The sequence below is a fragment of the Chlorocebus sabaeus genome, chromosome 10 (assembly GCF_047675955.1).
Source record: "Chlorocebus sabaeus isolate Y175 chromosome 10, mChlSab1.0.hap1, whole genome shotgun sequence".
Classification (NCBI taxonomy): Eukaryota; Metazoa; Chordata; class Mammalia; order Primates; family Cercopithecidae; genus Chlorocebus; species Chlorocebus sabaeus.
This window is the reverse complement of record NC_132913.1, coordinates 60,364,063-60,377,804: the sequence shown is the minus strand read 5'-3', so window position 1 is coordinate 60,377,804 and position 13,742 is coordinate 60,364,063. Positions and strand designations below refer to the sequence as shown.

The window sequence follows — 13,742 nt, the reverse complement described above, 5'->3', positions numbered from 1 at the left end:
TTTAAAAGAAAAAAATGTTAAATGCACACACACACACAGGAGCCTAGGCTCTACCCTGGAACTACTGAATCAGAGTGCTTGTAGTGGGCTATGTGTGTTTTAACAAGCCCACCAGGTCATTCTGAAGCATAGCCAAAATTAGAAAGGTTGGTCTTGTGAGTTCCTGTTCAACTTAAACATACTATAGTGTTATACAGCATACCTTCATACCTCTCAGAAGGTATGCTCTGTAACTCTCTGAAGGTATGCTCTCAACTATCTCTTAATTTATCATTGTATTTAAAGTTCTAATGTATGACAGATGCCACAGTCCCTGAATGACTCTCACTCTCTAAATCAAACTGGCATCTACTCTCATTTCACTGTCTCCTTTCAGTTACAGTTATTGTGAGAAAGCTTCTTCCAAGAACTTAGTGTTAATTTGGAAACTGTAGTTTCCAAACTGTGCATCATCTCTACATGTCACCCAATCTGCTTTCAGATCTTATACACTTTTTATCACCATGGATAAAAACATTGATACAAGCTTCTTTAGGTAAAGGACTCAGATGTTTACATTGCTTTGCTACTAAACTATCTTCTAAAATTTTGGAATTAAATAAAAATACACATTCTTCACCATACTTCCCATTTTTAAATATGTAAAATTTAGGAAACTATTTAGAAAGATTACTCCCTAAATTTTACATCTATCACCAACTTAAGTAGAGAATCATTGAAGGACTATGAAGGAGTGAGCCACATTTTTTTTTTTTTTTTTTTTTTGAGGCGGAGTTTCGCTCTGTCGCCCAGGCTGGAGTGCAGTGGCCGGATCTCAGCTCACTGCAAGCTCCGCCTCCCGGGTTCACGCCATTCTCCTGCCTCAGCCTCCCGAGTAGCTGGGACTACAGGCGCCCGCCACCTCGCCCGGCTAGATTTTTGTATTTTTTAGTAGAGACGGGGTTTCACCGGGTTAGCCAGGATGGTCTTGATCTCCTGCCCTCGTGATCGAGTGAGCCACATTTTTAAATCAATAAATATTTTTGAGTACCTACTGTATGTAAAGTACTGTTGAGGGCATGGAAGTGGAAGAGAGACAAGGAAACGCTCAGTATATATTTCTAACATTTAGTTAATACTATGTGCTAGGCACTGTGCTAAACACTTCTTGTGTGTTCTCTTTTAATTCCCTTAACAAGCTACCAAGGTTAACTTCATTTTGCAGATGAAGAAAGAAAGTGGTTATGTAACCGGCCCTGGGTCACAAAACTAACAAGTGGTACAGCTGAGATGGATTCAAATTCAACAACCACTTCTGAGCATGCACTCCTAGTTACTACACTATACTGAACCTGTCCCTTTAACACCACACTACATATCTGACAGGGGAGGGGAAACGCTTACAAAAAGCAACCAAAGACAAACGCTTGGCAGAGGTGGAAAACAGAGAACTTGAACTCTCCTGGGTGGAGGCAAGGAGGGGCTATGGCCTTAGAGGAGGGGTGTTTTAATGACAGTAAGTGTCTGAGGGGCAGGGAAGGGGTAGAAACGCATTTCAGCTGGAGTCCGAAAAGCACACTGCTCATTCGGAGAGGATTCTGCTCTCTCTTGAAGCTGATATGCAGCCTGCATGGGGTGCAAGGGGTGGGGAGGCAGCCGGAGGAGAAGACGAAAGCTTTGTTGGGGGTGACTTTTGTAAAGGGCCTAAATGCCATATTAAGGATTAGAATTTTTCTATAGGTAATGGAGAACCAGCAAAAGTTTCCAGTGCAGAAATGACATGATCTGATCTGTTTTTTCTTCTTTTTTAATTTGAGGTCCATATGACAGATGAATCAGAAAGGGGGAATAACCAGAGCCTGAAAGGAGTGACAAGTACGACTTGAATTAAGGGAAGGAGAGATGGGGACAAGAAAGCATCAATTCAAAAACATCTATGATCAACAAAACCTTCAAGGCTGAGAATACAGCTAGATAAACACTCATTTCCTCAGGGAGTTCCCTGACCTTCCATTCCAGGGACCTTGTTTTTGGTAAGGGATGAGAATTTCTCTGGGGAGAGTTAGGGATGAAATCAGGAATGTCTCTAGAAAATCAAAGAATCAGACATTTAGTCCTGGTTGCAAACCACGAAATCACATCAAACCAGTTAGCTGCCAACCTTGCCTCTGCTTCTATTGCATCACATTTGTTCTTAAAACATGCTCCCTTCCGAAATCTCTGCTTTGTCATCAACCCCAAGGCAACCTAAAGTTCACAATACTAAGTGCACCTGAGTAGACCCTTAGAGAACTTGCCTCCTACCATTCCACTGCCATCTTTCTGTATTTCTACACATGATTTTCTGAATTTTATTCAGCTTTGATTAAAATACTTTCTTCTACAAATATCTAATTTACCACATAATTTCCTAGCTGAAATAAAGAACCCTGCCGAGCCCTTTGGCTTACGAAACAGACAATATAAAATAACTGTTATTAATTGGTACTCATTTTCAAACGTTTTCCTTTTATTTGACAATTTTGAAAACAACTACTTGTATATATGACTGGTTTCATGGTTCCTATCTCCGGGCAGTTGATTTTTCACTCCACCTCAAAAATGAAATCGTTGAATTCCTAAGCAACTCTTTTGCCATCTCCATCACACTGGGTATCCATGGCAACATGTCCCGAAGAACTGGTATACTGTGGCATTTCATTGTTTAATGGAGCACCTAATGTCAATTACTGTAAATAAAACTTTATATGTGTCTATATTACTTAATCTCCTTTGTATTCTATAAGGCATATATGACAGTCTCTAATTCCCTGGAGACAATGCATTATCCCCTCTAGTGGGTAAAAGCCACAGCAGAAAAACAAAATGAGAGTAGGCACAGGATGATTTGAGATCCTTGGACTGCCTCTGTTGCAGTGATTTTTCACCAAGTTAGAAGACACAGCCAAGGGATTTTATCCAGGCAGACAAAAACTGTGCAAATGCCATTACTCCATGAGGTACTTACAATCCCTAATAAATCGCATGCACATTGTTTTCATCGGGGCTGATAAACAAGTCACAGTCTGTTTTTAGAAGTATCTTATTTGTTTTAGTCATAGTCACATGTTTCAGTAGAATTTTGGTAGATCCTAAAACCTTGTTACATTCTGAATCCTGGTGCAGTTAAAGTTTTTGTTTTGCACTTACATGGTATAGAACAATCATCAGCAAGAATTTCCCACTGTCTCACTGCTGGTCTCATTTTATCTACCAGCCAATGTCCCGAGAACAGAATCGCAAAGTCTGTTCCATACAGAACACTTTCAGAGCTCGCTGCTCAGCACCGTCCCAGACTGATCACACCCTAACATGTTGGTTCTGTTAACCAGCACACTTCGGACGGGATCCAACACATTCTCGTATCATATTTAATTCTGCACGTTAGTGAACGTGCATTTAAAATCTAAAGCTGGAAAGATTTTAATCTTTCTATTTTTTAACTCTCTCATTTTACAGATGAAGACATCAGAGAGGGAAGCAACCAATTCCAGAGTCTAGGATAAAAACGTGAGTATCCCTGTCTCCTTGACAGCATAAAAATAGACATATTCTTATTACCCTTTTTGTTTCTGGTTTTTGAGAATAACAAACATTAATGGATATTATCTCAGGGCGGTTCTTCATTAAGCAAATCTATGTTGTCTATAAAGCTGCTTTATTTAAAAAATGGACATTTTTCCATGTCCATAAATATGAGTCTAGACAATTGTTTTCCATACTAGCTTAATTTTCATTGAATGAGAATACTAACATTTATTTACCCACTTTTTTATTGTTGAAAATTTAGGTTGTTTCAAATGTTTCATGACAATAAAAACATTTAAGTGAACATCTCTGCACATTCATCAGACGCACTTGTTTGATCATAACCTTAGGATATAGTCTGAGTTGTGAAATGCTGAGGTCAAAAGTAAGCACATTTTGACGCATAGTGCAATTCCGCACTTTGGAAGTATATCAACTTATGCTGCCTCGATTTTAGAGGTTCCTTAAACAAATCTAGAGAGTGTCAGTTTCCCAAGCCCTCACTAATAGTGAGTATCTGCATTCATTTTTATCTTTATCAACAGTAAATAGTCTACCCTTTTGTGAAATATCTCTTCATGTCCTTTTTCTATTTTTATAATAGCATGTTTGGCCTTAAGTTCTTGACTCCACTTTAGTTAAGTGAGCTTCAATTATAATTTCTGATTATGTGTAATTTTAGAAAAGGCAATTCCAACTTGATTTTAATAGGTCAAGTATAGATAAAACATCCAGTAGAGTTTCATTTCTAAATACCACATCCCTTAATGAAAGCACTTATGAAAGCACAAATGCAACAGTTACAAACACAAGACTTATCTAGTCAGACCAGGACTCAGATCCCAGCTCTGCTCCTATTTGCTGCATGATCTTTGGCAAGTTATTGAATTCTCTCTGTCTCAGTTTCTTCAGATGTAAAATAGTGATAATGCTGTTGTATTATTTACTATGCTAAGCTCTTGCATGCATTATTTCATTTCATTCTTACCACAATCCTGTGAGGTAAGCACTATCGTATCTCATCATATCTAAGATGTCTTTGGTTTAAAATATTATGCACCACTAAGAAAAAATGCTGCATGTAAGATGCATGATTCTTTTGGTATCATTGACACTGAGGTTGTATTACAATTGGTGGCATCTTACAGTTTCCATTGACAGCATTTTTTCTTAGTGGTGCATAATATTTTAAACCAAAGGCATCTTAGATTTGATGAGATATGACCGTGCTTACCTCACAGGATTGTGGTAAGAATGAAATGAAATAATGCATGCAAGAGCTTAGCATAGTAAATATTCCAAAAAAACTGTTAGTAAGCATTCATACAGTGTTACGTATTTCTACAACTTTGATTTAAATGTTTAAGATTTCTAAAATTGGCTAGGCATGGTGGCTCATGCCTGTAATCCCAGCACTTTGGGAGGCCGAGGAGGGCGGATCATGAGGTCAGGAGATCAAGACCATCCTGGCCAACATGGTGAAACCCTGTCTCTACTAAAAATACAAAAATAAATTAGCTAGGCATGGTGGCAGGTGCCTGTAATCTCAGCTACTCGGGAGGCTGAGGCAGGAGAATTGCTTGAACCCAGGAGGCGGTGGCTGCAGTGAGCCGAGATTGCGCCATTGCACTCCAGCCTGGGCAACAAGAGTAAAACTCTGCCTCAAAAAAAAAAAAAGATTTCTAAAATTGATCTGAAAAATGTTTTTGGTTCCTTGAAGGAGCATATTTCATATAAAATAGTTGAAATATTTTAATTTTAAAATTACCACAGCAAAAATAGGTTCTTATTTAATGTAATTTAAAGGAAATCTAGTTTGAACAGGAAGTGATCTATTATTTTGTACTTTCAGGAAAGAATCAGCTCAACAATGTACTAAAACCATGAGATTAAGCAAAGTCTCCAAACAGCTAATGGAGAATTAATGCAAAGAACAGCATGGAAACTTTTCATTCAAGTCAATTTAGGCTGGACTCAGTGGCTCAAACCTGTAATCCCAGCACTTTGGGAGGCTGAGATAAGTGGATTACTTGAGGTCAGGAGTTTGAGACCACCTGGCCAACATGATGAACCCTCCTCTCTACTAAAAATACAAAAATTAGTGGGGGGTGGTGGTGCACACCTGTAGTCCCAGCTATTCAGGAGGCTGAGGCATGAGAATCACTTGAACCCAGCAGGCAGAGGTTGTAGTGAGCCGAGATCATGCCACTGAATTCCAGCCTGAGCAACAGAGTGGACTCTATCTCAAATAAATAAATAAATAAGTCAACTTAACCATAATGTTTTCCCATATGCTGCTGTGATTGGATCTTTTACAGATGCATAAACTCAAATCAATGTCATTTCTTGGAAACCGCAATTAGAAAACTATCATTGGAAATACTGGAGAAGGCATGAAGGAGGAGTGTGAGATGAACCTTGTGTCAGAGGTAAATAAATTATTGAAATCATTTCAAGAATTTTCATAATCTTTTGCATCAACATGAAATTGTACTCAGTGAGGGAAGGCTTCAACTGGTATGAGATATGAGAAAAAAATGGGTATGCTTCATTTGACAGAGGGACAGTTCAAAGAATGTGTGTGTGCATGGGAGTTACGAAGGTCTAGATTCTACCACTTACTAACTAGATGACTTTGGACATATATGTTCACTTTTCTCCATCTCTTCACCTGTGTCCTGGCAATAATTCCTAACCCACTGGAGTGTTACCTATGCACACAGGGCACTCAGCCCAATGCCTGACAAATGGGAAAAGTTCAATAAGGGATTGCAGGTATTCTTAATATTGGAATGCGTGAATTACAGGGCTTCAGCCTTTATGTCTTACTTTTTTTTTTTTTTTTTTTGTCCTAACGTAGGATAAATTTTACTGATGTATTCCCAACCAATATACGCATTTTTGGAGTACCTTCTTTCTAATTCCCACACCCATCTCACTTGAGAATTAGGCAATTTTTAAAAAGGCTTCTCCAAGAAAGAAGAAAGGTTGGGTTTGTTTACTGTAAATGTAATACATTTTAACTTTTTCTCATATCTTACACCAGTTGTTTTCCATATCTTTATTTTCTGCCAGAAACTCTTCAAAATGAAAACGTGCTTGTTGTAAGCTGGGATCCTATATTTGAAAGATGCTGCTGATTCTAAAGATCATCTTTTTAACAGAATCCTCAAAAAACAAAATTTCTGTTTCTGAATAAATTATTTATCAAGTTATTTTCAATCTTTCCCTCATTATGCATAGCAGAGCAAATCTTAAGAGAAGGAGAGAGTGGTAAATCCTTAATTACATTATTTGAATATTCACAGAATTCTTAAATAAAGAGGAAATGGAGCGGGCCAATGGGAACCCAACCTCCTCAGACTTTGCAGTCAGTATCTACACATCCATCTTTTTATTCTTTCTTAGATTTGCCGTAATTAGAAATGGCCACTGGGTGGTCTCCTTCAATGGAAATTTGCTTTCTTGTTCCTTGTTTTATTTATTTTGTGATCAGAATCCTAATGTTTATTGAGTGGTCATAATGCTAGTCCCTACTTCCTGTTATATGTTTGAAGAAAACCACAATGCCAACTGAGATAGGATTGTGGTTTGGTGGGGAACTTAAATGTCCATTCTAAAACCACATGGCCAGCACAGAAGTTAACAACATTCACAGGCTCTATTTCAGTTTCTAAAATCCAGGGAACACACACCTTCTTGATGTTGCAGAAACCAATGTCAGAGTTAAACGTGTGGATGCTGCCTACAGAATGTTTGGCTTGCTTTTCGAAGCAAGCTTTATTGCCTAGAATAGTCTGTAAGAGCATGCTGCAATCCAAGCGGTTCTCACTCCCCTTCCCTCTAGACTGATAATAAAAATAAGAAATGCATATTCTCTTTGTAAAGAAACATTCATTGGTCAGGCATGGTGGCTCACGCCTGTAATCCCAGCACTTTGGGAGGCCGAGGTGGGTGGATCACCTGAGGTCAGGAGTTTGAGACCAGCCTGGCCAACATGGTGAAACCCCATCTCTACTAAAAATACAAAAATTAGCCAGGTGTGATGGTGCACCCCTGTAGTCCCAGCTACTTGGAAGGCTGAGGCACGAGAATCGCTTGAACCTGGGAGGCGGAGGTCGCAGTGAGCCGCATTCCAGCCTGGGTGACAGAGTGAGACTCTGCCTCAAACAAACAAACAAACAAAAAAGAAACATTCATCATCACTTTGTTACCTTGACACCACCCTTACCCCAATATCACCACTAGAATACCACAGAATCATCTCTTTCTTGCCCAATGTCATTCTTTTTTCCGCCGCAACTATATAATATGAAACTCTAAAATTCTCTACTCTCTCTACTTTACATAAATCCTATGTAAGTGCCACAGGCAAAAACATTACACAAAGTATTTTTAAAATATATACATTTAGAGACAATGACTCATCCTTTGGATTAAACATGTTATAGTCCCATAAAGAAATTTAATTATATTGCTCGAAAGCATTTGTTTTTAATCATTCTAGTGGTATAATTTTTCTCCTCACTTATAATGTACAGATTACTACAAAACAGAATTCAAGAGTATATATCCTTCAATTAAAAAATTAAAAGGACGCCGGGCGCGGTGGCTCACGCCATAATCCCAGCACTTTGGGAGGCCAAGGCAGGCGAATCATGAGGTCAGGAGATTGAGACCATCCTGGCTAACATAGTGAAATCCCATCTTTACTAAAAATATAAAAAATTAGCCGGGCGTGGTGGTGGGCGCCTGCAGGCCCAGTTACTTGGGAGGCTGAGACAGGAGAATGGTGTGAACCCGGGAGGCAGAGCTTGCAGTGAGCCGAGATTGTACCACTGCACTCCAGCCTGGGCGACAGAGCAAGACTCTGTCTCAAAAAAAAAAAAAAAAAAAAAAAAAAAAAAAAAAAAAAAATTAAAAGGAAATAAAGAAAAGAAAGCCTACTGAGAAAACTCCTCTCAGGAATAACATTTATCTTCTCTTTCAATCCCCAGGGTACTGACATTTTTAGTGTTTGACAAGAAATGCTAGTATATTCAATAAAGATTTATTTTAAAAAAACACATCTAAAATTTAACTTCACTTCCAATTTTCAAACTGTGAGGTGGAGACTGCTAAGCAGAAAAACACAAGTAAGTGAGGTTGCTCTAAGGATAATCTGAGATCCTTATTTTGCTGTGATGAGAGTGCTCACCAAGCTAAAAAGCTGTAAAACAATAGACATTCTTTAGGTGTAGTCCAGGATTCACTGATACACAGTAATGCTCTGAAGACTGAAACATGTACACAAGAACATATTACATGGATAAAGTGGTTTCTTTTAGAAGGTAAGAGATTCTATAAGGGATATATTTAATGGTGGATTCAACATACCTGTCTTCCTTAAAATATGGGAGACAAAATGGTACACCCATTTCTTCTCAGAATGATTAGTACTTTATAAAATGTGCAAGTTGTGGATTAATTGCCTCTCAGTTCCACATCCACACCTTACCCTCCTATGTGGTACTTCAGCTGGACCCTATAAAAATATCTCTCTTTTGTCAGTTGGTAAAATTTTTCTTTTCCTTTTCTTTATTTTCTTTAGAGACAGGGTCTCACTGTCCCCCAGGCTGGAGTGCAGTGGTGCAATCATAGCTCACTATAGCTTGGAACTGCTGGGCTCAAGGGATCCTCCTGCCTCAGACTCCCAAAGTGCTGGAATTACAAGTTTGAGCCACCATGCCCAACCAGTTGTTGCAACTTTAAGCTTTTTTAATAGAGGCACGGGAGGGTTGCAGCAGAGGAAGGAGCATCTTTCTTGTTTGTTGCTGCTTTTTCTTCCCCTTGACAGTCTGGCTGCCAGCAGTGTGCAGGAGATTCAGTTGAGCTCACCCTTCAGCAAGTTTCCTGGACGCTCCAGCAGCTGGATTCCCATGAACAAGTTCTGGCATGTCACACCCTAATGGGCAGTTTCCTGCTCACCAGCTCTGGCCACAGGCAACCCAGAACTTCTCATGGAACAATTCCAACCTGTGGCACTACGTCAAGCCTCACCAGCATCCTAGCAGGTGGCTTCTTGTGAACCAGCTCCCACCCATGGAACCCCAACCAACCCCCACTGCCCCATCATCCATTCGCAGCTGCAGCCTTTTCAATGAGGTCTCAGTCACAGCCTGGGGAGTGGGCCCTCTTCCAACCTGCTCCTTCCTTGGATGCATTTCATCAGGCCTGGAGCTTGTAGCTGTTCTCTGCCTTTGCTATCCCCATATTCTTTAGAGTCTCTTTTACCCCGTTCAGCAGTCAACCACCTTTTACTAGGCAACAGTTCTCTATACTAATTTTCCTAACTGAACTCTAATACAGAGTTGGCACCAAGTGTGGTTCCTGGTTACAGACCCTCAAAAATATTAATAGAACTTTGGGATTAGTATGGTCATGGCCTCTGACTGGAAGACAATACCAATCCTTGTCAATGGGATATGGGATGCTGGTAATCCATGGGATAAAGTCACATCAAAATTAAGCTAACACCTGTGATCAACTGCAATGAAGTGCCAACGGAAACAAGGTCTGGGAGTCAAAGAGGCTGCTGTCCTTGACTGCTATGGCAGTAATGATGAATATAAAGATTGCAGGGTACAATGAATTCTTTTGAGTGCAATGAAGCATCTACCAAAAGAAAATAAGTTTAGGTGTTTTTAACCCCCAGCCCAAGTTTAAGAACCAGAGAGCTTCCACACTAGCTCTAAAAAAATCCTTTATTTCCTGTAGCCACAGAGCTACTATTTCCAGAAATTTAAAAAAAAAAAAATGCATTGGGTGTGTTGCTGAATTACAACATCAGTTGAATTTACAACCACAGTTTCTCACATGAAAGTTAGTGTACTGATTAAGAAAGAATGGGACCTGAAACCTGGAAAGGGGAACATCTGGTTGAATTCAAGATGAAACAAACAATTTCAAACCCCAAAGAAACTCTGAGGTTCCCTTGACCATGGAAGTTGCTTGCCCTCTTATGTCTCAAGAGTCTAGCTTTCGGCCAGGCGCGGTGGCTCAAGCCTGTAATCCCAGCACTTTGGGAGGCCGAGACAGGCGGATCACCAGGTCAGGAGATCGAGACCATCCTGGCTAACACGGTGAAACCCCGTCTCTACTAAAAAATACAAAAAAACTAGCCGGGCGAGGTGGCGGGCGCCTGTAGTCCCAGCTACTCAGGAGGCTGAGGCAGGAGAATGGTGTAAACCCGGGAGGCGGAGCTTGCAGTGAGCTGAGATCCGGCCACTGCACTCCAGCCTGGGCGACAGAACCAGACTCCGTCTCAAAAAAAAAAAAAAAAAAAAAAAAAAAAGAGTCTAGCTTTCTTTTCCTGGAAAACTTTTGCTGAGTAGCCTCACCTGGAGTAGACGTCTTTATAAGGGGATGCTCATTCTCCTCAAGATCTCTCATAACCACTCAGTTCCTAAATCTCAATATGCTTCACGGTACACAGCATCCCCCAGAAGGAAAGGGCTTATAGATTCGGAAACCTGCAAGACCCTTGTTAATATCTAGTGGCAGAACCCTGGGAATATGTGTGCAGGTAGGTACCCATGGTGTGAGCTAAAGAACGCTGGGAAATATACAGCACATCTGGCTGCTTTCATGGATACAGATGCACCTACTAGAGTTTCTGGACAGAATGTCAATTTGTTAGCTCATGAAGCTAGAAGTCTCTGACAGCTTACTTGGTTGGTTGACTGAAACCTGTAATGAGGTTGAAATGCCAGAACTTCCCTGGCATGATATGGAGGATGGAATCCAAAGGCTTAAGGGGATAGGAATGTAGTGGATTTATCATGTGTGAACTACATACCCAACCCCCTCAACTACATCTCCTGAAAAGAACCAGAGACACTCCTTGCACTAAGACATTGAAAACTACATAAGTGAGGGGAGTGCTGCATCTCTGATAAAACTCTGTGATTATTTTCCTTTGCAGACCAGTGAGACCACAGGAGATGTCATGACTGAGATGAGCTTCCTGGTTTCTTTGGAGATGGTGGGATACAGGAGGAGCAGAAAAAGTAGCAGCATTGAGTGCCAAAGACAAGATCGGTGCATTTACTATTAAAGGGATCAGGGACATATTAATTAAAGTGCTTTGGCCCACAGGAATCTCTGGTGGTAGCTAATTTATCCTGCAGTCCCTAGGAATGAAATCAGTGTGCAGCTTACTACAATACTGTATAATCTATATAACAACAACAACAACAAAACTGTAGGTCCGGTGGCCGTTACATCACCACAATGCAGAGTCACAGAATCACACCCAGTTCTAGGCCTAAAACAGTTTATTGACCCATAACTCTTTGATTGAAGGGAAGGCCCGGTTTCCTTCAAAAATAACCCTGCAGTGCTGCCACAGGCATATGCCATAAATCCTCCTCCAAAGAGGCCTGCTACCATTACTAGATGGGCAGTGCACAGGGGGAAAGGACATACTCAGATATTTCAGGGATTACTAAACACTAGCTCTGAACCAACACCAAGTTTCCCCACAAGTTGACTAAGAAAGAAAAAACACGAGCTCAATTTATAAATGGTTCTGCATGATACATTGGTACCAGCTGAACGAAAGTCTATGTCCACAGCTTACATTCCCAGTTAGGGGTGACCCCCAAAGAACAGCTTTTAAGGAAAATCCTCTCAGAGGGAAGAACTTTGACAGTACATTTGGTGATTCACTTTGTCTGTAATAAGAAATGGCCAGAAATAAGAGTCTACACTATTACACGAGTCTACATGGGTGATTGCTTATACTTCATCTGAATGATCAGGGACTTGAATAGAAGATTATAAGATTGGTGACAAAGAATTTGAAGGAAGAGGATGTGATGGACCTCTCACATTGGGCACAGACCTCAATAATCAAATGAATACAATTATATGCTCTGTGGATGTCATTCAGCCTCCTTCCCAACCACCCCAAGGCTTGCCCAATGGGGCCATGAACAAAGTGGCCATGAGGGCAAGGATGGAGACTAAATGTAGGCTTAGTAACATGGACTTCCCCTTATCAAGGCTGAACTGTCTGTTGCCACTGCTGAGTATCGAATCTGCCAACATGAAGATAGACACTGAGCCCCTGACAGTCCCCCATTCCCAAGAGATGATGGGTGGGGAGCATCCATCCTCACTGGAATAGACATGTATCCTAGATAAGAATTTGCTCTCTGACTGGGCATGCTGGCTCACACATGTAATCCCAGCACTTTGGGAGGCCAGGGCGGGTGGATCATGAGGTCAGGAGATCGAGACCATCCTGGCTAACACGGTGAAACCCCGTCTCTACTGAAAAATACAAAAAAATTAGCCAGGCGTGGTGGCGGGCGCCTGTAGTTGTAGCTACTTGGGAGGCTGAGGCAGAAGAATGGTGTGAACCCGGGAGGTGGAGCTTACAGTGAGCCGAGATTGCCTGCTGCACTCCAGCCAGGGTGACAGAGCAAGACTTCGTCTCAAAAAAGAAAAAAGAATTTGCTTTCCCTGCCTGTAATGTTACTGACAATATCTTCATTAATTGCCTCACGGAATGCCTTATTCACCATTATAGTTTTCCATACTGCATTGCTTCTGACAAAGGAAACCACTTCACAGCAAGGGAATAAAGCAATGGACTCATACTCATGGAATTAAGTAGTCTCACCCCATATTCCTCCAATCAGAAGCAGCTCACCTAGAAGAAATGTGTAATGACTCACTGGAAGATTCAGTTATGGCATCAAATGAGAGATAACACCCTGAAAGGATTTCTGATTTACAGGATGAAGTAAGTATATGCTTTGAATCAGGGACCACTGGCAATCCTGTAACAGAATACACGGATTTGGTAATCAAGGAATAGAAGTGAGAGTGACTCCTGGCTGGGTGCAGTGGCTCATGCCTGTAATCCCAGCACTTTGGGAGGCCAAGGCGGGCAGATCATGAGGTCAGGAGATCGAGACCATCCTGGCCAACACGGTGAAACCTGTCTCTACTAAAATATAAAAATAATTAGTCGGCCACAGTGGCACGCACCTGTAATCCCAGCTACTCAGGAGGCTGAGGCAGGGGAATTGCTTGAACCCGGGAGGCAGAGGTTGTAGTGAGCTGAGATCATGCCACTGCACTCCAGCCTAGGCAACAGAGCAAGACTCCGTCTCCAAAAAAACAAACAAACAAACAAAAGAGTGAGA

The 13,742-nt window shown here is 41.0% G+C and overlaps 1 protein-coding gene and 1 long non-coding RNA gene across 3 annotated transcripts in view; one reads left to right on the top strand and one right to left on the bottom strand.

Annotated features, from left to right (window-relative positions):
* MAP3K20 (mitogen-activated protein kinase kinase kinase 20) overlaps nucleotides 1-13,742 on the bottom strand; it is a 189,118-nt gene that overhangs the window by 128,988 nt on the left and 46,388 nt on the right. The window lies entirely within an intron of this gene.
* On the top strand, nucleotides 1,397-12,147 carry LOC119625343 (uncharacterized). The gene is made up of 5 exons (XR_005241521.2): nucleotides 1,397-1,495; nucleotides 1,797-2,012; nucleotides 3,478-3,528; nucleotides 5,865-5,975; nucleotides 11,510-12,147. It is a non-coding gene; the product is annotated as an uncharacterized lncRNA (long non-coding RNA).